We start from the raw sequence: 21,170 nt of genomic DNA on the forward strand, positions 1-21,170 counted from the left end.
ACGCAGCAGAGAAAAGCCGGCTCTAGGCTGAGGGTCCTGGGGGTGGGGAGCTTGTGGCTGGGGTCGTTTGCTCTGGGCATGTCAGATTGGTTCGGGAAGCCTGGCAGCAGTGAAAAGAAGGGTTGGGGACCAGGCCTCTTGTTCACGTGGTAGATCTCGACTTGTTAATGACAGTTGTCGTCATCCAGTAGTAATTGCTAGATACTGACTATTGGCCAGCTCATTGGTTACGTTTGCATTTTTGGCTTGTTTCTCAGTGGGTTTTATAAAGGAGGTAATTCAGACCTGTGGCTTTTAAATTTTGCTCCCAAAGCTGCTTATGAGACTGCCAACATTTGCCTTTACTTAACTACTTCTCGATGATTGTTGTATCTTCATTGGTTAAATTGGCTACGTGTAGGTTAAGGTCAAAAACTTCAGTGTTTATAAGCATCACGGGTGATGCCCATGCAGGTGGTCCATGACCCGCTTTGAGAAATCTTAGGCTGAGATGTTGAACGATGCCTCACTCAAAACTGAAAACCTGGGAATATTTTCTCCCTAGCTTAGTTATTTTCAGCTGCAAAGCGGTTGTTGGAGAAACATCAAGTATGCTTTCTTTTTCATAACCAAAAAAAATGCAGTGTGTCCATAATCCTGTCTACTTCTTTGAGAGCACTGACGCTCAGGTGTGCCCATGAGATTCACAGAGGCAGTCTCTCCATTACACAGGTTGGAAATCTGTGTGTTTTGCAACTCACAGTACATAATGCAGTTTGGTCTGGAGCTGGGGTCTGACCTCTCAGTATGGCCAAAGCCACTGGAAGATCAGAAACTTTGCAGGCCCCTTGTGCTCCACCCACACCCAGCCAGTGGTCGGGCCTGCCCCTTCTGCCCCTGCAGGGCCCCTCCCGACTTGCCCCCACCACTGCTGTGGCCAGTCTCTCATTCAGGACAGTGGTGACCTGACTGGTCAGGCTGTTAAGCGTCTCCAGACCGACTCTCCTAATCCATCGTCCTCATCGCTGCCCCAAAGTGCTATCCTGGGAGCTTCAGATCTTCTCCTCTCACGTTCTGCTAACCCCCAGTGCCTCTCATATACCGAGGGGCATCTCTCACCATGTGCGTCTCTTGAATCCATCCGCCCATCGCCCGGCAAACGATCCCTGGTCCCATGCCCTTGTCTAGACCCTGATCCCCTGGCTCAGCCAGGACGCCCTCCGCCCCCTCCCTGCCAGGCCCTCGCTGACCCGTCTTCTACCCCCTCCCTCCGTCTCTGCCATCAAACCTCTCTGTGTCCACATATCTGTCTCTTCTCAAGTGAAGCTGAAAAATTTGGAATTCAAAGACATAATTTCAGAATCAACTGTTCACACAGCAAGTATATACTTGGGCTTCTTTTACTTTAAAAATGTTCATTAGTTCAGGTGAGGGAGTTCAAAGTCGTCTGGCACCTGCCCTCAGGGAGCTTCCAGTCTGGGGAGAGGTGGAAAAGATCTAAAAGTGGAAAATGTATGGAAAAGATGCATGCAAGGCAGTGGGTACCAGTTATGGAGGTAAGAGTTCAAGAGGGAGACAGAGATGGGTGAAAAGCTCCAGCTCTCACCATCGAGATCGCCTGAAGTCTGCAAAAGAACAGAGGAGGGAGTGGAGTCTTGAAGAATATGTGGGCCGAAGGCAGAGAGGGCCCTTCCAGCAGGAGGCCTTGGAGGAGGAGAGAAATATCTCGGGTGAATCGGCCTGTGTAGGTCGTTAGGTGTGTGGGTGAGCAGAGAACTAGGGCTGGAGGGGTGGGTGAAGCAGGCGTGTAGATGCCGTTCGCTAGGGTGTCAGCAGGATTTTTCGTCAGTGCAGGTTCTGGCAGAATGTGGACCGCGATACGTGACACGGTTGACTCTGCTTGGTTTACTAAGAGTTTGTTTTATGCTCTCTACCAGGAGTCAGCAGATTTTTCCTGTAAAGGGCCAGGTGGTACGTACGTCAGAGTCTCTTTAGAGGAGACCACATTGTATACACTGTGAAATGCACAGGTTTCGAGTGGAGAGAAAGCCTCTGAATTTCTCGGTCTTTCCTCTAAGCTGGGCCGAGTGTTCTTGGCAAGACTCCACACCCTCCATCCGCGAAGCAGGCTCTGAGAACAGGCCTCCCTTCCAGCGCGTCTGCAGGGCGCTGGGTGTGCCTCTGTGCTTACAGTGGCATTGTTTGCCTGGCCTCATGTGTGATGAAAAGAGGACCCGTGAGGCCGGCCGGGTTAGGGAGGCTTTCTTAGCAGGGGCTGTGGAAAGGGTACCAGCTAGAGAAAGGGGGAAAGTCTGAACTGAGCTGTAGCATTAATAGTTTAATCTGAATAAACAAAGAGGAGCTGGCGGGCACTCCAGAGAGGCAATTTAGGGGGACCAGATGTGGAAAGGACTTAGGAGGAACAAATAGGCCTAGGCCTGTTGTGTTCAGTCGCTCAGTCATGTCCGACTCTTTGCAACCCCATGGACTGCAGCGCGCCAGGCTTCCATGTCCATCACTATCTTCCAAAGTTTGCTCAAACTCATGTCCATTGAGTTGCTGATGCCATCTAACCATCTTGTCCTCTGCCGCCCTCTTTTCTTCCTGCCCTCAATCTTTCTCAGCCTCAGGGTCTTGTCCAATGAGTCACCTGTTCACATTAGGTGATCAGAGTATTGGAGCTTCAGCATCAGTCCTTCCAATGATTATTCAGCATTGATCTCCTTTAGAATTGACTGATTTGATATCCCTACAGTCAGAGGAACTCTCAAGAGTCTTCTCCAGCACCACAATTTGAAAGCATCAGTTCCTCAGCACTCAGCCTTCTTTATGGTCCAATCTTCACATCCATACATGACTCCTGGAAAAACCATAGCTTTGACTAGATGGACCTTTGTCAGCAAAGTGATGTCTTTGCTTTTTAATACGTTGTCTAGGTTTGTCGTGGATCACAGCCTTCTGATGACGATGGAGCTTGCATAATTCAGTGAAGCTGTGAGCCTTGCCTTGCAGGGCCACCCAAATCAGATGGGTCATAGTGAAGAGCTCTGACAAATCCCACTAGAGGAGGGAATGGCAAACCACTCCAGTATTCTTGCCACAAAAACCTCATGAACATAAACAGTTTAAAAAGGCAGAGATCTCTGGCGGCTGAAAAATTGTGTAAGACAGGCTGACTTCCTGAAGCTTTTCTAGAAAGCTGCTGGTGTGTTTTCACTAGGAACTCACAGTGGGGAGGTGATGGGTGGTGGGGGTGAGGGGAGAGGCAGAGGGAATTGAAAATGAGGACAAAGCTGAGAAATAGTCCTTTCAAATTATTTTCTCATTTTTTCCCTCATTCAACCACAATTAATATATATTAATCGTGGGAAAATTCACAAGTAAACACAAACCAACCAACCAGAATTCCTTGAAGTCCCATCCCCCAGAGATAATCACTTTGTATTCTCTGCTACATATATGAGAAGCATTGAAAAGATGAGCAGTGAAATTTGGTGTTAAAGGATAATCAAAAAATGACTTACCTCATAATTAACTACTTTCCACTTATGTGCCACTTCCTGAACTCTGCTATAATTCAGTTTTTGTTTTCTTTTCTTCTTTAATCTGGACGGAATGGCCCTAGTGCCAGTGGTGGGACCTCCAGGGAAATGTGTTAGCTTGACTTTGCTGTGGGGAGTCCTGAAACCTTCTGAAGTGCTTTTGCCTCTCGTTCTGTGACCCCGGCCACTCTGTGGCACGTTTCTCATCGTGTTTTCCTCTCAACTTCTACATGAGGTTTTTCCCTTACTCATCTCATACCATCTTTTCTCATCTTTAGGGAATGAGTCCCGCTCCTGCTCTCCAGGCCTACAAACAATGTTGAGAAAAGCCACATTTCATAAACAAGGTGATAAAAGTTTCCCCTAACCTTTGCAAAATTGTTGTAAAGGTGGGAGTGTCTGGCGGGGGGCAGGCCTTTCCCCCCTTAGTATATTACAGCTGACCTATTGAAGCAATTTTAAAAGTAAGAATTTTAAGAAACATAAAGTTGATGGACATGTCTATTTTACAATTTCAGCAGAAAGTACATCCATGTGAGCAGTAGTTTCTACTTACTTCTTTTTCCATCTGATCTTCTCATTTCTGGCAACAAGGAGTGTTTTCTAACCTGGTTAAAGTGCTGTCTGTTTGCTGGTAAATCCAGTTCTGCCCTTCAGAGAGGGGAGGCAAGGACTCTTTCTTAGAAAGGAGGGTTAACTACTTCTCATTATCTTAGGTGCCTCATTGTTCATCAATCTGATTTTAGAATGCCCCTGAAATTTACACTCCAGGAAATTTAAACAGTTATTCAGTGCAAAATAAAAGGTTTGGGAAATACTATCAATAATTGCAATGATTGAAATTAAATAAAAGATCACTCAGTTCATTTTGCCTCAGTCCAGTGGATTTAAATTAAAAAGTTCCACCCACCGCAAGGTTGAATGCATGAATAAGTGAGTTTTGCTCTGAGCTGCTCGGGACTGGATCTGTCTAGCTCTCTGGCAGGCTTTGATGTCACTGTTGAGTTTGAATGCTCTCAGTGGGTGGGGCCCGGTGGCTCAGACTTGTGTAGCTTTCTGCATTTAGGCCTGTTACTTTATATGGGCTTTCCCTCCCCTGGTTACATATAAAAAAGAGAAACCCAAAGGACTGCGGAGAGCATAAACTCAAAGTAGGGAATCCCATCTGTCTCAAGCTTGGTTGTGCTGCAGCAACATAGTCTCCGTGGCTTAGACTGTGAAGATTGATGTATTTGTTTTGCTCGCGATAGATGTCCAGCATCTGTTAGCAGGGGAGCAAGGCTCGGTGTGGTCACCGAGGTCCCCCGAGCGTCAGCACATAGGGGTGCTGCGCTTCCTCCGTCCCTGCCGTGGGGCAAGGAGCGTGGCTGATGGCACACTGCTGGCACACAGCCCATCATCGGCTCCGTCAGGCCCCGTGGCGACTTCAGACAGAAGCAAGGCATGCCTGCCATTGCCCAGGAGGCGGCGAGGTGGGGTACTGGAGAAGAGCCTGCAGGACTCAGACGCTGCCCTTTTACCCACCTTAATCGTCACGAGGCTTGGGGGCAATAACACGGTCCTCCCTGTTACAGGGGTCCCCGCGCTCAGCGCCCCAGCCACACACCGTTCGCCTGACTTGAGAGACGTCCCTTCTGGGAAAGCAGCTCCCCTGCCCATTTCACCATTACTAATTGTTATGGGTTGAACTGTGTCCCCCCAAAGAGAGATGTTGAGGTCCTCACTCCAGGAACAAAAAATGTGACCTCATTCGGAAATACGGTCTTGGCAGACACAGTTAAGGTGAGATCATTCGGATCGGTCCTGATTCAGTAAGCCTGGTGTCTCTCTAACAAAGGGGAAATACGGATATAAACCCAAGGGAGAAATTACATGTGAGGATGAAGGTGGAGGTCAGGGTGATGCAGCAGAAGCCGTAGAGCACCAAAGATGGTCAGCAGACTACCTGAGGCTTGGGGGAGAGGCCTGAAACGGATTCTCCTTTACCACCCACAAAACGGGCCCACCCTGCTGACACCTTGACCTGGGACTTCCAGCCTCTATGACTGTGAAAGTGAAGGTCGCTCAGTCGTGTCCAACTCTTTGCAACCCCATGGACTGTACAGTCCATGGAATTCTTCAGGCCAGAACACTGGAGCGGGGAGCCTTTCCCTTCTCCAGGGGATCTTCCCAACCCAGGGATCGAACCCAGGTCTCCCACATTGTGGGCGGATTCTTTAGCAGCTGAGCCCCCAGGGAAGCCCTCGACTATGAGACAATACATTTCTGTCGGGTAAGCCACCCAGTCTGTGGTTCTTTGTTGTTGCTCAGTCGCTCAGTCATGTCCGAGTCTTCGCAACCCCATGCATGCTGGGCTTCCCTGTTCTTCACCATCTTGTGGAGCTTGCCCAAACTCCTGTCTGTCGAGTCCGTGATGCCATCCAACCATCTCATCCTCTGGCGCCCCCTTCTCCTCCTGCCTTATTAACAGACTAATTCACACATCAGTATACGTTTAAAACGTTTTTTCCTGGGCCTGACAAGCAAACCTACTGGGGAGAGCAAAACACAGGCCACTTTGGGAAGGTCTGATGAAGTCTCACCAAGAGGACCCTGGCGCCGCGTGCCTGGAGGTTTCTGCAGACATTTCTCGTGTCTCAGTCCTGGAAGCAAAGAGTATGATAAATTCGCAGGAACTCTGTATTAGTAAGAAGAGAAATTTAGGGATGATAGTAGTGATATGAATAATCTATCTTTATGACACCATTGCACATGGTTATCAATACAGGAAAAGGTTGTGTGGGATAAAATGCTTTGGGGGCTGGAGTTACTTCAGTCAGCCATGGGGGAAGGGACGGTTGTCCATCCACAGACATGCCAGGCGCTTCCATCAGTGCTTATCTCCATTGTTGGGGCAACATCTGGTCTTCTTGGCAGGCTGATTTTGCATCATCTTGTTATTCTCAGTAGAGATGATTTGTCTAATACTTAATTTTATTGCTCTGAAAAGCTTGTATGTAATTGATGCTTCCCATTTAAACTAGTTTGCTAAACCTTGTGTCTGGATATTCTATTTAATTGTGAACCTGCTTTTTCCACTGTTGCCATAGAGAATAATGCTGTGGGCACTGTCGAGTTACGGGTAACCGATGGGTGATTGGTAACGTTCCTTGGCTGGGTACCCGGCTGGCACTTCTAGGCGCTGGTGACCTGCTGTTTCTCCGTGTGTGTGTGTGTGTTGTCGCAGGGAATTCTTGTGCTTGCTCTCCCCTCTGTACATGTATCACATACATACATACACACACATGCTAGTACATTTCAGGGTCAAGAGCTATATAATTTTAAAAATTCCAAGTAGATGCTTTGAGCAAAGGATTTAATTGATCAGTGCTGAAAAGAAGGTGCTGGATGGTTACCCAGTTATCCTTTTTGCAGGGTTCCCCTTCCTACACTGTGTGAATCTCCGATTTTGTATTTCTGCTTACCACGTTCTTCTGGTGCTGAGGCCTGTGGATGGGTGTTAAAGTGATTTCTGTCTCCAGTAGACAGACTCATTCAGAGAGCCCCTCAGAAGCCAGCAGACCAGGGAAATGATGTACTCAGGCATATTTCGAAACACAAAAAATCCACGTGACTCTAATGCAGTCTTGATGCCCTTTTACGCCCGGAATGGTTGTGCTGTGAAATTCTGACATTTCAGCATGGTGGAATTCATAGTCAAGTCCATGCATGCTCTAATGGTATCTTGTTTTTTTGTCAAGATTTGTGTTGTTTTATTGGATCTTTTTTTTTTTTAATTTAAATTTTATTTTATTTTTAAACTTTACAATATTGTATTAGTTTTGCCAAATATCGAAATGAATCCGCCACAGGTATACCTGTGTTCCCCATCCTGAACCCTCCTCCCTCCTCCCTCCTCCCTCCCCTATTGGATCTTTTTTAAAAAAAGGCAAGTCATATCTGTTTGTTTGCATAATCACCAAAATAAATGCTTCATGAAGTTAGTAAATACTTTTCTGTTAGTAAATCCTTTAACTGTTTTAAATTTAGTAGATTAAAGTTAGTAAATTGTAGTCTTTTTGGTGGATACATGAGTTATCCTGAAATTATATGTGGCCCAAACTCTTGTTGAAATACTCAGTTCTAATTGACCAAATACTTCAGAGTTTCCTTGTAGTCACCAAAGAAATGAATATAAACAAAGAAAACTTTTTGAAAGAGTTTTTTATTCAGGGGTTAAATGCTGCAGTTGGTTCATCTTTTGCTGAAGAGAAGTAATAACAGAATTTGAACTCGCTGGAAGAGAACATTGTAGGCAAACATATTTATCCTGCTTTTGAGATTTAATTGCAAAGCACCTCTTGGTTTTAATGTGCCAAAAATTGACTTAAAAATTCAGTTCAAAAGTCAAAGTGGCAAATCGAGAGCTGGAAAGAATCAGTGAGCTGTTCCTTTGTAATTTAAGATCATCTTTCAGAGTTTCTCTTGAAAGCTAATATGAAAATTGATCTGCAGATTGGTCTATGGCAAGATGATTTTCAACACAAAATTTCAGCGAAAGGACCATTCTACCCCTGACTTACTCAGGGAACAGTGAGTGACATAATCACCTTAGGGTCAGGGGAAGTGGAAAAGGGTATTTAGTTTAGGGAATCTGAAACCTGTTTGCTTTGAGAACTAAGGAACGTGATGTTCTTACCCCGTTGCAGCATTTCCTTTGGATAGTGCAGTGTTGTTTGGGATTGTATTTAAACCGTCTGCACACGGCATCCTGGCTGCCCCTCCCCCAGGCACGAGGTCCGTGGTCCTAGTAAGCCATCCTCTCTGTTCACCATGAACTTGGACTGTGGTCCTGATGCCACTGTGTTGGTTTGCAGGGGGGCCCTGCCTCTGTCTCACGTATCTCCAGTGGATTATCATACACCAAGGATAGTAGAATGTTTTCTCTTCTTTAACCAGATGACTACTTGAGTTGATTGCTGACGTGCGTTTCCATTTTCGCTCTGTTCGATTGTACAGACAATCAGTAGAACCATTAGCTGCTCTGCTCAAGTAGCCCTGCACATACTCCCGGGTGAAGCCCTTCACTCCTGTCATAAATGAGCAGGTCTTCATCAGCCTTCTTGCTTCACTCTTGATGCTGATTCAAACAACTGTGATGCGTTGCTTCAGTTTTTCTTTCTATATAAATTATCACTTCACTTTTGTTTACAATTTCCCTGAATTGGCTTGGGTAGCTGTATAGTAAGGGAAGCAAAACGTGAAACTTAAGTCATTGGAAAGACTGTTTTGGACACAATGGCTTTTAGCTTTGAGTGGCTCGCTGCATTTTTCATATCAGAGGAGTCATTAGCAATTTCTAAACATCCTTCCATATGTCTGGTTCTGTTAATGGTTGTGATGAGGGGAACTGAAGTTGAATACATGGCCTCTGCAATCAGGAAATGCACATGGTGTTTGAAAAGATAAGACCTACATACCAAATGTTAGATAGTACGTCTTTGTTCTTGGAATTTTATTAAATGAAGGCTGAATATATGTATATACCTATGCTGAAAAATAGTAGGTTAAGACATATCCTGAAAATGTTTTGCCTCAATGATAAAGGGTAAATTAATACTCTTGAATCTAGTCTCAAGCTTCTTGTTTAAAGTGAAGTCGCTCAGTCATATCCAATTCTTCGTGACCCCATGGACTGTAGCCCACCAGGCTCCTCCATCGATGGAATTTTCCAGGCAGAAATACTGGAGTGGGTTGCCATTTCCTTCTCCAGGGGATCTTCCCGACCCAGGGATCGAACCCGGGTCTCCAGCCTTGTGGGCAGACACTTTACCATCTGAGCCACCAGGGAAGCCCAGCTCAGACAGAGGCTCAGACACAAACTCAACTTGGGACCTCAGCACAGTGAGATTTTTTTCTTTTTTTGGCTGTGGCATATAAGTTCCCCCAGAGGAACTGAACTAGGGCCCATGGCAGTGAAAACGTCTAGTCCTAACCACTGGACTGCCAGGGAATTCCCCAAGCTTCTTGTTTACTTACATACAGAAGAAATACAGAAACTCAATTTACAGTATGATAAATTACCAAAACTTTATACACAGCTATCCTGACAGCTGTAGGTTATGTTTTCCCTTTCCAATAAGCCTGTGAACATTTCTTTACAATCTGATTCATTATAACAGAGTTCCTCTGCAATTTTTGGTCACATACAGAAAGATTCTCAAGATGATATCCTTGTATGGTTGGCCTGTTGATGTATTAAATCCCCACCCACCTGTAGTTTTTTTTTTCATTAATTTCTGGTCTTTAGAAAAAGTCCAGGAGAAGTCATAAGAGGGCAGTTATGTGAGGCTCCTTGTATTAATTTCTAGTTACCTGAATTTTTTTGCCAATTTCCTTTCTTACTCCCTGGATAACAGCTTTCAGGCGCATCAGATCTCTTCAGATTCATCTTAATTTTGTACTGATTCTTAGTAGTGTTGCTTTTTCTTTTCCATCTAATTCTGCTGCTGCTAAGTCACTTCAGTCGTGTCCGACTCTGTGACCCTATAGACGGCAGCCCACCAGGTTCCCCCGTCCCTGGGATTCTCCAGGCAAGAACACTGGAGTGGGTTGCCATTTCCTTCTCCAATGCATGAAAGTGAAAAGTCAAAGTGAAGTCGCTCAGTCATGTCTGACCCTCAGCGACCCCATGAACTGCAGCCTTCTAGGCTCCTCCGCCCATGGGATTTTCCAGGCAAGAGTACTGGAGTGGGGTGCCATTGCCTTCTCCGATCTAATTCTGGGCCCCTTTAAATATCCTTAATCCAGCCATGATCACATTACTAGATATGGCAGAGTCATTTTGGTGAACTTCAGTTCCCTTCTTCTTGGAAACCTTGGACGTCTTTCTGTTTTCATTGTTCAGCCCACACCTTGAAAGAGGGCTTCCCAGCTGGCACTGGTGGTAAGAACCCGCCTGCTAATGCAAGACATGTAAGAGATGTGGGTTCAGTCCCTGGGTTGGGAAGATTCCCTCGAGAGGGCCGTGGCAACCCACTCCAGTATTCTTGCCTAGAGAATCCCACGGGCAGAGGAGTCTGGCTACAGTCCATAGGGTCACAAAGGGTCAGACATGACTGAAGCTTCTTAGCACGTATGCACCTTGAAAGAAATTTAGCAAGGGTGTTTGTGAAGATGCCTGGTAACTTTCTGGGTTATATGTTGGTTCTTTTTTGCCTTTTCTTTGCCTCATTTTCACTGATTTGCTCAGAATTAACATCACTTACATAAATTCATGTTCTCTAACTGAGTTAAATATGCCTAAAGTACTTAATAGAAAAACCTGACTACTTATTTGTCAGTTCCAGGGAAAGTGGCCTTTTATGTTATCAAGTTCTTCTGTGAATGTCTAAATAAAGCAATGGCACCCCACTCCAGTATTCTTGCCTGGAAAATCCCATGGACGGAGGAGCCTGGTAGGCTGCAGTCCGTGGGGTCGCTAAGAGTTGGACACGACTGAGCGACTTCACTTTGACTTTTCACTTTCATGCATTGGAGAAGGAAATGGCAACCCACTCCAGTAGTCTTGCCTAGAGAATCCCAGGGACAGGGGAGCCTGGTGGGCTGCCGTCTATGGGGTCGCACAGAGTCGGACACGACGGAAGTGACTTAGCAGTAGCAGAGGACTTAATATAAGTTGTTACTGTTTTGTTTTCAGGCAGATCAGGAGTCATTCTTCCTCCTTGGATAGATGGTTCAGTAATCTGAGTTGTCTGTTGGGAATGTTTGGACAATCATAATTGTCCAGATTGTTAAGATAAAAGTTCACTAGGTAAATTTCCATGTTTTGCCTTCTAGATTTTTCTAACATATGGTTACTTCCTACCTTTTCAATGAGGCCTTTATCTGAGACCAGGCTCAAATAAGATAGCAGTTGATAATAGCTTACCTGTAAAATTGATAGAATGGCCAGCTTTCATTCATACCAGGTATTTCTAACTCTTATTTAAGAGACATTCTAGATTCTAGTCTAGTTTGTTCTAGACATGGAGAAGTCAGTTTTACAGATATTAAATCCTGTCCTCCTCTTACAAATGATTCTTTGCAAGAATCAAACTTTTTAATCAAGCGATTTTATGAAAGCAGAATGTAGAAATTAAATGTTAGATGAACTAAATTTCTGTTGGGTTTGTTCCTCATTCTTTCAGCATCTTACCCCCATCCCTACCCCCCGGCCCGGCTATGCCACTCAGCATACAAGATCTTAGTTCCCTGACCAGGGATCGAATCCGGGACCCCGCATTGAAAAGCCAGGTCCTAACCACTGGACCACCAGGGAATTCCCTACCCTTTCAATCTTACTCAGACAGCATGTTTTAATAAGCTCTTATCCTGCTTACACAGTAAATAGTGAAGTGAAGTCGCTCAGTCGTGTCTGACTCTTTGCGACCCCATGGACTGTAGCCTACCAGGCTTCTCCGTCCATGGGATTTTCCAGGCAAGAGTACTGGAGTGGGGTGCCATTTCCTTCTCCAGGAGATCTTCCCGACCCAGGGATTGAACCCAGGTCTCCCGCATTGTAGGCAGACGCTTTACCGTCTGAACCACCAGGGAAGCCCTACACAGTAAATAGGACATTACTTATTAAGGTGCAGTCTCCGCACCTATGAAAAAAGTTAACTTCTTTTATAAGTAACTGTACACAATTTCCATACCTTAAAGTTCTTAATTATCTATACAATATTTCAGAAATACTGGAGCATTTTGCATGTGGATGCACGTGGTTAGGCACACAACATCAGTGTTTCCAGTCACCACAGGTATATTTATTTAAGTATAGGGTAGAACAGAGGTTGTATTCATTAGAACTTTTATATAGACAATTCTGAATTTCTAAAATACTATATAAATCATAATGTAGGCCCATATAATAAACTAGATGAACATTTGCTGAGTCTGTGCCTAGACATGTGCTGTGTTGTGTCGAATGTAAGGAGATACCACCCTGGTTTTCAGTGTTCCACAGTATGGGCAATATTCCAGTAAATGCGCCATGTTTGACACATTAATTTGGCATCGGCAAAAAGTGCTGTCCTTTTTATATAAAGTACCTAAAAACTACTTTATATAATATACTGTGTTCTTTTCAGCTTTGTTCATGTGTTTGCGTTTAACTCGGTCACAAACTCCGTCAGTGGACAGTGTCTTAAAGAGAAGGGCACCTTATGAAAATAGCGCACAGTCCTTATACAGCCCATACTCTTTATCTTGTGGATATAGTGACAATAGAAAACAAACTCTTTTGGTATGTGGAAGAGTAAAGCCTAGCACACTGAGGATTTCCTGAAGGTACTGATAATCCCAGCAACTTGGAATGTTGACCTGACTGCTGATGCATCGCCCACGGTACTGCTAATTCAGACGGGTCAGTTTGGGTAAACAGTCAAATGCAGGACACCACTGGGGCTTTGCTGGACATCGGAGCTGCGGTGATGACAGCGTGAGCTGTTGTTCATGTGCATCGCCTGCGTTTGGAAATTTCTGTGATTCAGAGGTCGTGTGTGGTGGCCAGTAGAGATTTTCCCAAAAGGCCAAGCATGTATGAGAATATTGTTCTGTGACCTTAATGATGATAACCTTTTTATCGACCCAGAATGAACACCTGGAGGCTAACATTTACACAGAAGGAATTAAGTGTGCTGATAATATTTAATTGAAGAACTTAAAAGCTATTTTAAGACATTTTCTTCTTTGACTTTTTTTACTGGACACTTCTAGTTTGACATTGTTCAAGTTTGTATAACTTTGGCCTCATTTAACTTTCTCCTGTACAAATAATAAGGAGCTTAATAAAGGTCTATATGATCAAAAAGGCAGCTCTTAAGCCAGCCTGACATTCCAGTCTCATTTATTTTTGTTTGCCTTCGGCCAAGGAATTCAGACAACTGCATGCTTGACTTACAAATAGAGGACAAGGCTTTGGTCAGTAATTGTGTTTAAAATATGGAGTGGAAATAAGTTTATGTAAAATAAATCCATAAGAAGAAAGTGGAATATACATATCTCCTGTACTATGTGCTTCCTGCCCACGGAGTCCACAGAGTGAGACTGTGGGCAAGGGTCCTACAGGGATCCTGAAGGGTGAATTTGCCCTCATGATCATGACTTCATGTCTATACTACGTTTCTGAATAAATTGAAGTAATTGTGTCCTGACCTTACATAGCAGAATCTAAACCTCTGTTCATTCACACTGCTTTTCATGTTCTCTGGCTGTTCATAAATCTTTGCTATATAAAGAGTGTTGCAAAATGAGGTCTAAAAAGAGTTTCATAGCGCAAACTTCCATTTGCTTCCTTATGCGTAATGTTTGGTCAAATAGAAAACCCTGGGCTTGGTAGACGACTGAGTCCCTGGGTTAGGGTTTCTGCTTAGTGTCCTTTCATCAGCTATGTGCGTGCTCAGGCCTGTGTTTTACTTGGAAGAGCAAGGAATAAGCTCAGGGCAGAGCCCGCCTGCTCTGCCTAACACAGATGGTGGGACGAGTCCTCTGACAGCCATTAACAAAACAAAACAAGAAGTCATGTGCCTATCATGTGCCTAGTTCGTACTCCAGCTTCATTTACAGCTGAGCATGATCTCAAGTATTACAAGCAAATAAGCTTTAAAGTCAAATTACCGTAGAGCTTTGGTCATCCATGCCTAATTTGCCCACCCAGTAGTTCTCACTGAAATCTTGCTGTTCTTCTACCAACTTTGAGAAAAATTTAGTAGTGGGCCGTGGAGAAGGCTCATGTTACCTCTTATCTCAGGGTTCACTGTGGAAAATGTAGTGACATACCTTAAGGTTTCATAACTAAAGAGAACACATCTGTGTGCCAAACCATCAAGAGACAGAAAGCATCGGCTTCTGTTCTGTTTTCTTCCTCACTTTTAATTGTAGGACTTTTTTTTTAGTACACAAAACAGAAACATGAATAATTATAAGTAGTCTCCTAGTTTAAGAGACTACAACCATAAAATTTCATATTGTGCAGTAAAATTTTTAAAGCACTAAACTGTGGAGACAAGTATCAGACAGTTTATGTAAGGCTGTGAGGTGGGTATTGACATGATTTAGTAAGAGTTTTATTACAGAATTTTATTTTATGAGGGAAGAAGAAAACTTAGGGGTTTAACTGTGTTTTACAGTTTAGTGTATCGTCTTCTTAAGACCTCCCTTTTGCTGTTGGCAAAATAAAGTAAGTTTCGGTTAAATATTGACTTTTATTTTCAAGGCCCAGCAACAGATGCTGACCAAATATATACCAACAGCACCACTGAGGGTGCTTTTAATATTGAGGTCCCAGTGAAAATGTGTTTAAATGTCGAACATCCATTATATCACTTTCTCTGCAGTCTAGATAAATATTACTAACTTGCTACCTAAAAACTGAGCAGCTCGGCGAACTAACCAATTTGTGCTGGGTCCAGTTAGAAAAACTGAAGTATCAGGCATTCGATTTTCCTGTTATGCTGTGTTCTCAGTGTAAATTCAGCATGATTCCTTGTACCACGCATCCAGAGGTACAAATGTACGTATTCTGACAAAAGAACAGGCCTATAATTAGGCACCATATCCTGGGTTTAGGTATGGTTATAATCAGAATTGCTATTTTATTCTGTCAGTTGAAACTTTCCTGCTGCAGTACCACTGAGTCAGTCTGCATATTCCTTTGTCTAGATTAGTTGTAAAAATAAATGAATGAGTGACCCACGTTGCTGCAGGGATGAGAGCTCTATCCATTGTGAATGTTTTCCCAACGTAAATGTGATAACACATGGCTAGTGTTCACGGGTGATTGCTTTGTGAATAAACTAGCTCAGATTCAAGGCTCTGGCCCTGGTCTCCTCACTCTGAGTTGCACCTGGGAAGGCTCTGCTGGGAGGGGCTGAGGAGCCGAGGGAGGAGTGAGCAGCTTCAGTCTCAGGAACTGCTGATTGTGTGCGAGGCCAACGAGACGTCAGGTCTGGGTTGGAAAAAGGTTGAGCCTGACTGCTCCGTTTATGGAATTCTTAGCATTTTGAAGACAGTAATCTGCTCTTCAGGGTGCTTTTAAAATAAGATTGTGAGCAGACCAAAGTGTGTCTTGCATGCCGTCTGCCAAGCACGCGCCTCTCGGGGTGAGTCAGCCACGCACAGTCAGAGCCCGTCCTCCTGCTCTGGCAGCTGCTGATGGCGACGGGACCCGAAGCAAGAGATGCCCTCGGCGACGCGGGGAGGCGACCTCCACTGGACACTCATCACCACCATGTCCCCATCGAGTGTCTTCAGTGTCTGAGGCAGGAGGATGTCTTCTGTGGATTCTGCGTGTCTTAGGCTTGTTGTTGCTGTTTAGTTGCTAAGTCACCTCTTTTGCGACATCTGTAGCCCACCAGGCTCCTCTGTCTGTAGGACTGTCCAGGCAAGAATACTGGGGCGGATTGCCATTTCCTTCTCCAGGGGATCTTCCCAACAGGGATCAAACCCGAGTCTCCTACATTAGCAGGCAGATTCTTTGCCACTGAACCACCAGGGAAGCATCGTAGGCTTACCAGAGTTATACAGTCCTTTGAAATCTCTCTGTGCTAAGTGTGAATAACTATACAGCTCTTGGCAAATTTTCAGGTTCTCCTGTAAATTAACTGAATTTGCTCTCATGAACCTAAGGTCTTGCTGTATCCCACTGATACTCAGAATTTCCTTAATTAATCGACTTTCAGGAACTTCATTCTTTATTCAATAATCTCACGTCGCAATTAAAAGTGGCACATTTAATAAGCATCTTTCTGTACTATTAAAGCAAAATATCGACAACTGCTAGGTATCCAGTGTTCAGATAGATGTTTTAATAAATTAATATTATAAACCCATAGATTGGCGTTCAATTCTGGATGCTTGGAGCCTGTTACGTGCTTGAAACAAAGCAGGCACAAAACAAGTATTTGTTGAATGAATGAATGAAAATGCAAAGAAATGACTAACAGACCAACTATTTATCACACAGTTTAGTAATCAGGAAGTTTAGTGGGGAAGTACACTGGCCAGATTTCTTTTGCTAATCTTTATTAGTGCAAAGGATTTGTTATTAAAAATAGTTCCCCCTTCATTGTTTGACTGGATAGTCTAAAATAGATCCAAACCCATTGTTCGACTAGGCTTCATAAACGCAGGATAAAATAGATTAAACTTCCCGTCATCTGCATGATGTATTGCTATTGCTGACGAAATCTCACCCCTGACAAATGTGAAATAATAACCAGCATGAAAGCTTGGAGTTTCCTCCAAATGTATATAAACAACCTTGGCCAGACTCAGAGTGGGTAGAGCATCTAAAAATAGCCAGATAATCCCTTATCTTGTTGCATATGAAAATAGTGTTTGTATAAGGCGGCGTTATTAGAAATGATGTGTAAGAAAAGAATCCTGGCAATGTCCTTTACAGTTTAGAGTGAGAACATATATTACTGTGACTTTGAAGCACAGGGTTAGTACTGCTGGAATGTGGACTGAAACTGTAGCCAGTTTCTCTTTGATGAAAAGGAGCTGTTTGTTTACGCAGATGTGTAATATTCTGTCTCATGGAGATTCGTCCTCTGCCCACAAAGCGGAACCCTATTTGTCCACTGTATGTCCACTGAGGGACGCGCCGGCGGTGATGGCCTTTGAGAAAGAGAGGTCTGTTAGGGTGTCCCCAGATCTTACTGGCTTGACACCAAAAGTTTCTCTCTCGCTTGTGCCGCATGCCAGGGCGGGTCAGCAGGCAGTGCCCACCCATGTGGTCACACAGAGACCCAGATGGAGCGAAGGTCGCACAGGAGCCCAGTTAGGAGGTGCTGCTTGTCCCTTTTCCCAGAGGCCCTGGCCGACACGAGCTGTGGCCCTGCCTGCCTGCCCGGAGGCCAGGAAGTGGAGAGTCTGTGTCTAGGGAGAAGAGAGAATGGTTTTTGCGACTGGTGCATGACGTTCTCGTGTTAAAATCAGTGAGTGAGTGTGTGGTGTGATGAAGCCAACACCACAAATGGACTAATTGAATCTGTCCAAGTCCATGTCAAGTGGCTATTTTCTGAGCCCTGAGCATGATGGAGTCTGGTTCATTTTCCCACTGTACCAGCTTATTGGCATACAATGAATGGAATTTGGCCTGTGGCGTGGAATCTTTGCTTAAGAGAGGCAGCATGCATTTTTTTTGGTATTCTCCAGTAAGCTGACTTCATATATCAGTTTTTAAAGCTAAAGCATAGTTGGGTGAAACTAAGTGCAAAGCAAAAATTGCCGCAAATAATTGTTAAAAAGTGAATCAGGAATTTTCAGGGATCCCCTGCCCCGCCATGAATATTGTGAACATTTGCCAGCAGCTTCCTAGCACTTAGTTTACACACACACACACACACACACACACACACACACACTCCTTATTTAAAAAGAAGCAACCCAGGTTGTCTTCTCTTAAGAGTGGCAATGTGCTCAGTCACGTCTGACTGACTGTGACCCCATGGACCGTAGCCCGCCAGGCTCCTCTGTCCGTGGGAATTTTCAGGCAAGAATATTAGAGTGGGTTGCCATTTGCTCCTCCAGCGGATCTTCCTAACCCAGGGATTGAACTAGCATCTCCTGTGTCCCCTGCATTGCAGGCAGATTCTTTACCCGCTGAGCCATCAGGGAAACCACACTCATACTTGGGGTATAACCAGCAGAGACATTACTTTGCCAACAAAGGTCTGTCTAGTCAAGGCTATGGTTTTTCCAGTGGTCATATATGGACGTGAGAGTTGGACTGTAAGAAAGCTGAGCGCCGAAGAGTTGATGCTTTTGGACTGTGGTGTTGGAGAAGACTCTTGAAAGTCTCTTGGACTGCAAGGAGATCCAACCAGTCCATTCTAAAGGAGATCAGCCCTGGGTGTTCTTTGGAAGGACTGAGCTGAAACTCCAGTACTTTGGCCACCTCATGCGAAGAGTTGACTCATTGGAAAAGACTCTGAGGCTGGGAGGGATTGGGGGCAGGAGGAAAAGGGGATGACAGAGGATGAGATGGCTGGATGGCATCACTGACTCGATGGATGTGAGTTTGAGTGGACTCCGGGAGTCGGTGATGGACAGGGAGGCCTGGCGTGCTGCGATTCATGGGATCGCAAAGAGTTGGACACGACTGAGCGACTGAACTGAACCAGTTTAAGAAGCTAGACTGAATAAGCCATGTGGCCATTAGTTGCCTGTCATCCTGAAGTGCAGAAAGTAACGTGAAAGGTCACAGGCCTGCAGGGTCTCCAGAGGCACCGAGGTTCACACCTTGACAGCAGGACAGGAACCTGAATGCGTCACTGTTGGGTGTTGGCCGGTGGGTGCCGGCGGCCTCTCGGTGAAGGCACACGGAGCGCATCCCTGTGAGCTGAGTGGCTACAGGGACTCCACAGACCAGCTACCCTTGAGTGGCTCCCCCTGAGCCTCGTCCTGCACGCACCCCGCCGCCTCTGTGGCTCCCCGTCCCCCTCTAGGTGGACTCCGGATGCCCCAGGTGCCGCTGGCCTCGCTGCCCCAGGCCCGCGTGTCAGGGTGGCCCTCCGCCTCGGCTCTCCTGGTCTCCCCGTTCTGCCAAACCTCCCCTGGCTCAGCCTGACTGGCGCCTCCTGCTGTCCTCTGCCCTCGGCCTGGGCCCCTCCGCCCAGTCCCTCCTCCTATCCCAGGGGTCCCCTCACCACCACCCCCCCACCCGTGTGGCCATCCCACCCAAGTCAGAGCTTTATTCTTGCCTTGCTCGTGACTCACGTTACATCCTACCTTGTATTCACAGATGATTCTGTACATGTGTCTCCGTCTACATCCCTTTCTCTAAGCACTTATGAGATCAGGGGGTTTTCTTTCTTTTACCCATATTGTCTAGTAACTAAATACTTTGTGTGCCAAGTCACTTCAGTCATGTCCGACTTTTTGTGACGCTATGGACTGTAGCCCACCAGGCTCCTCTGTCCATGGAATTCTCCTGGCAAGAATACTAGAGTGGATAGCCATTCCCTTCTCCAGGGGATCTTCCCAACCCAGGGACTGAACCCAGGTCTCTTAAGTGTCCTGCATGGGTAGATGGTTTCTTTACCAACTAGTGCCACATGGTATGTGATTGCTCAGCTCAGTTGCTAAGTCGTGTCTGACTCTTTGCAACCCCATGGACTGTAGCCCAGTAGGCTCAGTCTTTGTCCATGGGATTTCCTAGGCAAGAATACTGGAGTGGGTTGCCATTTCCTTCTCCATTATATGTGATTAATGCTCATTAATTACTCAATGAATTTATTATATGTTCATTTTAGTACAAATAGGTATATGGAATGTTAGCTCCCCAGTATCAATCTTCTTTGGATTACAATACAGTGGTACTAAGTAAGTGAATGCCTATGAAATAAGATTTAATCTGAAAAGTGAGATCTTTTGATTCATAGAATATTTATCTTAAAAACAAATGAATTGACCCTATGTAATTTTTTACTCTTTTTATAAGTTTGGTCTATTGGAAGCCCGAAATATACTAATGCTGACTTTGGAGGAGGGTATACCTAGAGGAATATTGTTTTCCCAAATCATTTTGCTAGATTGTATCATATCCAGCTGGGTGACATCCCAGAATTTGAGACTAGTGGCCCAGAGAATCTTGTCAGAAAGAAAAGAAAAAGAAAGAGAAAACTCGGTTGGTGGCTACCTAGTACACACTGTGCACAGGTTTGTTTTTCATTTGGGGGATAAGTGCATTTTTGGATTCTTCCTTAACAGTCGAATCATGTTTCTTAATAAAATAATTTTATGAAGCTAAGATGAGAAATGGTTTGTTCTGTTCCTGGCAAAATCAGCGCCAGTGAAGTTAATGCACCAGGCTAGCTGGGTTTTAATTTAAATAACAGATCACCTTTTTAAAAAGTAATAAATCCCCTTTTGGAATAGCAAGAAGATGTCAGCTTTTGGATATGGGGTAATTGTTGTGTGCTTCAATGTGACTAGAAAGCACAGTAATTTTAATAACCCAAGCTGTGTACAATAAAGCTCTCGCTTCTAAATGGTGCATCAGCATATGTATGTGTGCTATGATGTGTAATAATAAGCTGCTTATTTAATGCTGGGTTTTTTTTTTAAGTTTTAGTTAACATAACCTAGTCTTTGCAAAACATCTTACTGCTTTTGACTCATGTATTCTCTGCCGTGTAATAATGAGTTTTCATCATTTGTTTATAAGATCTCTTTACCCTGAGTAAGGGTTTGGGTATTAGGAAATATTTCAGCACTATTTGTATTCAGTGACATGCATCCCATTCTATACCAGCCTTCACATTAGCACTTGGGGAATCTGGTCATGAATCAGTATCATGGAAATGCACACCCCACCTTCTGCTTTTTCCCCAAAATAAAGTGAAGGATTCTCCTTCCTGCCACCTTCTGGTAATATTTTCTTCTTTAATTTAAATAACCAAGGTGATTAGGAAGTTGTAGAAAGTCTTGGTGGGCTGTCTTATCAAGCCTGTTAAATTTGGGTTGACGTAGATTCATTCTGGTTTCCCCTCCTTTTTTTTAAGAACAAGTTGTATCTGGGATTGAGGGGGAAGCACTTTCACTGAATGGCTCCAAATTCAGTCCTTTTTTTTTTTTATCTCTCTGCTTTTTATTTTTTTTTAAAGTTGAAGTGTAATTGTT

General features: G+C 44.6%; 1 protein-coding gene across 15 annotated transcripts in view; it reads left to right on the forward strand.

Annotated features, from left to right (window-relative positions):
- NEDD4L (NEDD4 like E3 ubiquitin protein ligase) overlaps window positions 1-21,170 on the forward strand; it is a 386,984-nt gene that overhangs the window by 249,555 nt on the left and 116,259 nt on the right. Inside the window, exon 1 of one of the 15 annotated variants that reach the window (XM_024984475.2) lies at window positions 1-21,170. This exon is cut by the window's right edge and continues 17,103 nt beyond it. The exons of the other annotated variants lie outside the window; for them this stretch is intronic. The gene's annotated coding sequence lies outside the window, so the exon portion shown is untranslated. 15 annotated transcript variants of the gene reach the window in all.

This window comes from Bos taurus, chromosome 24 (genome assembly GCF_002263795.3).
Source record: "Bos taurus isolate L1 Dominette 01449 registration number 42190680 breed Hereford chromosome 24, ARS-UCD2.0, whole genome shotgun sequence".
NCBI lineage: Eukaryota > Metazoa > Chordata > Mammalia > Artiodactyla > Bovidae > Bos > Bos taurus.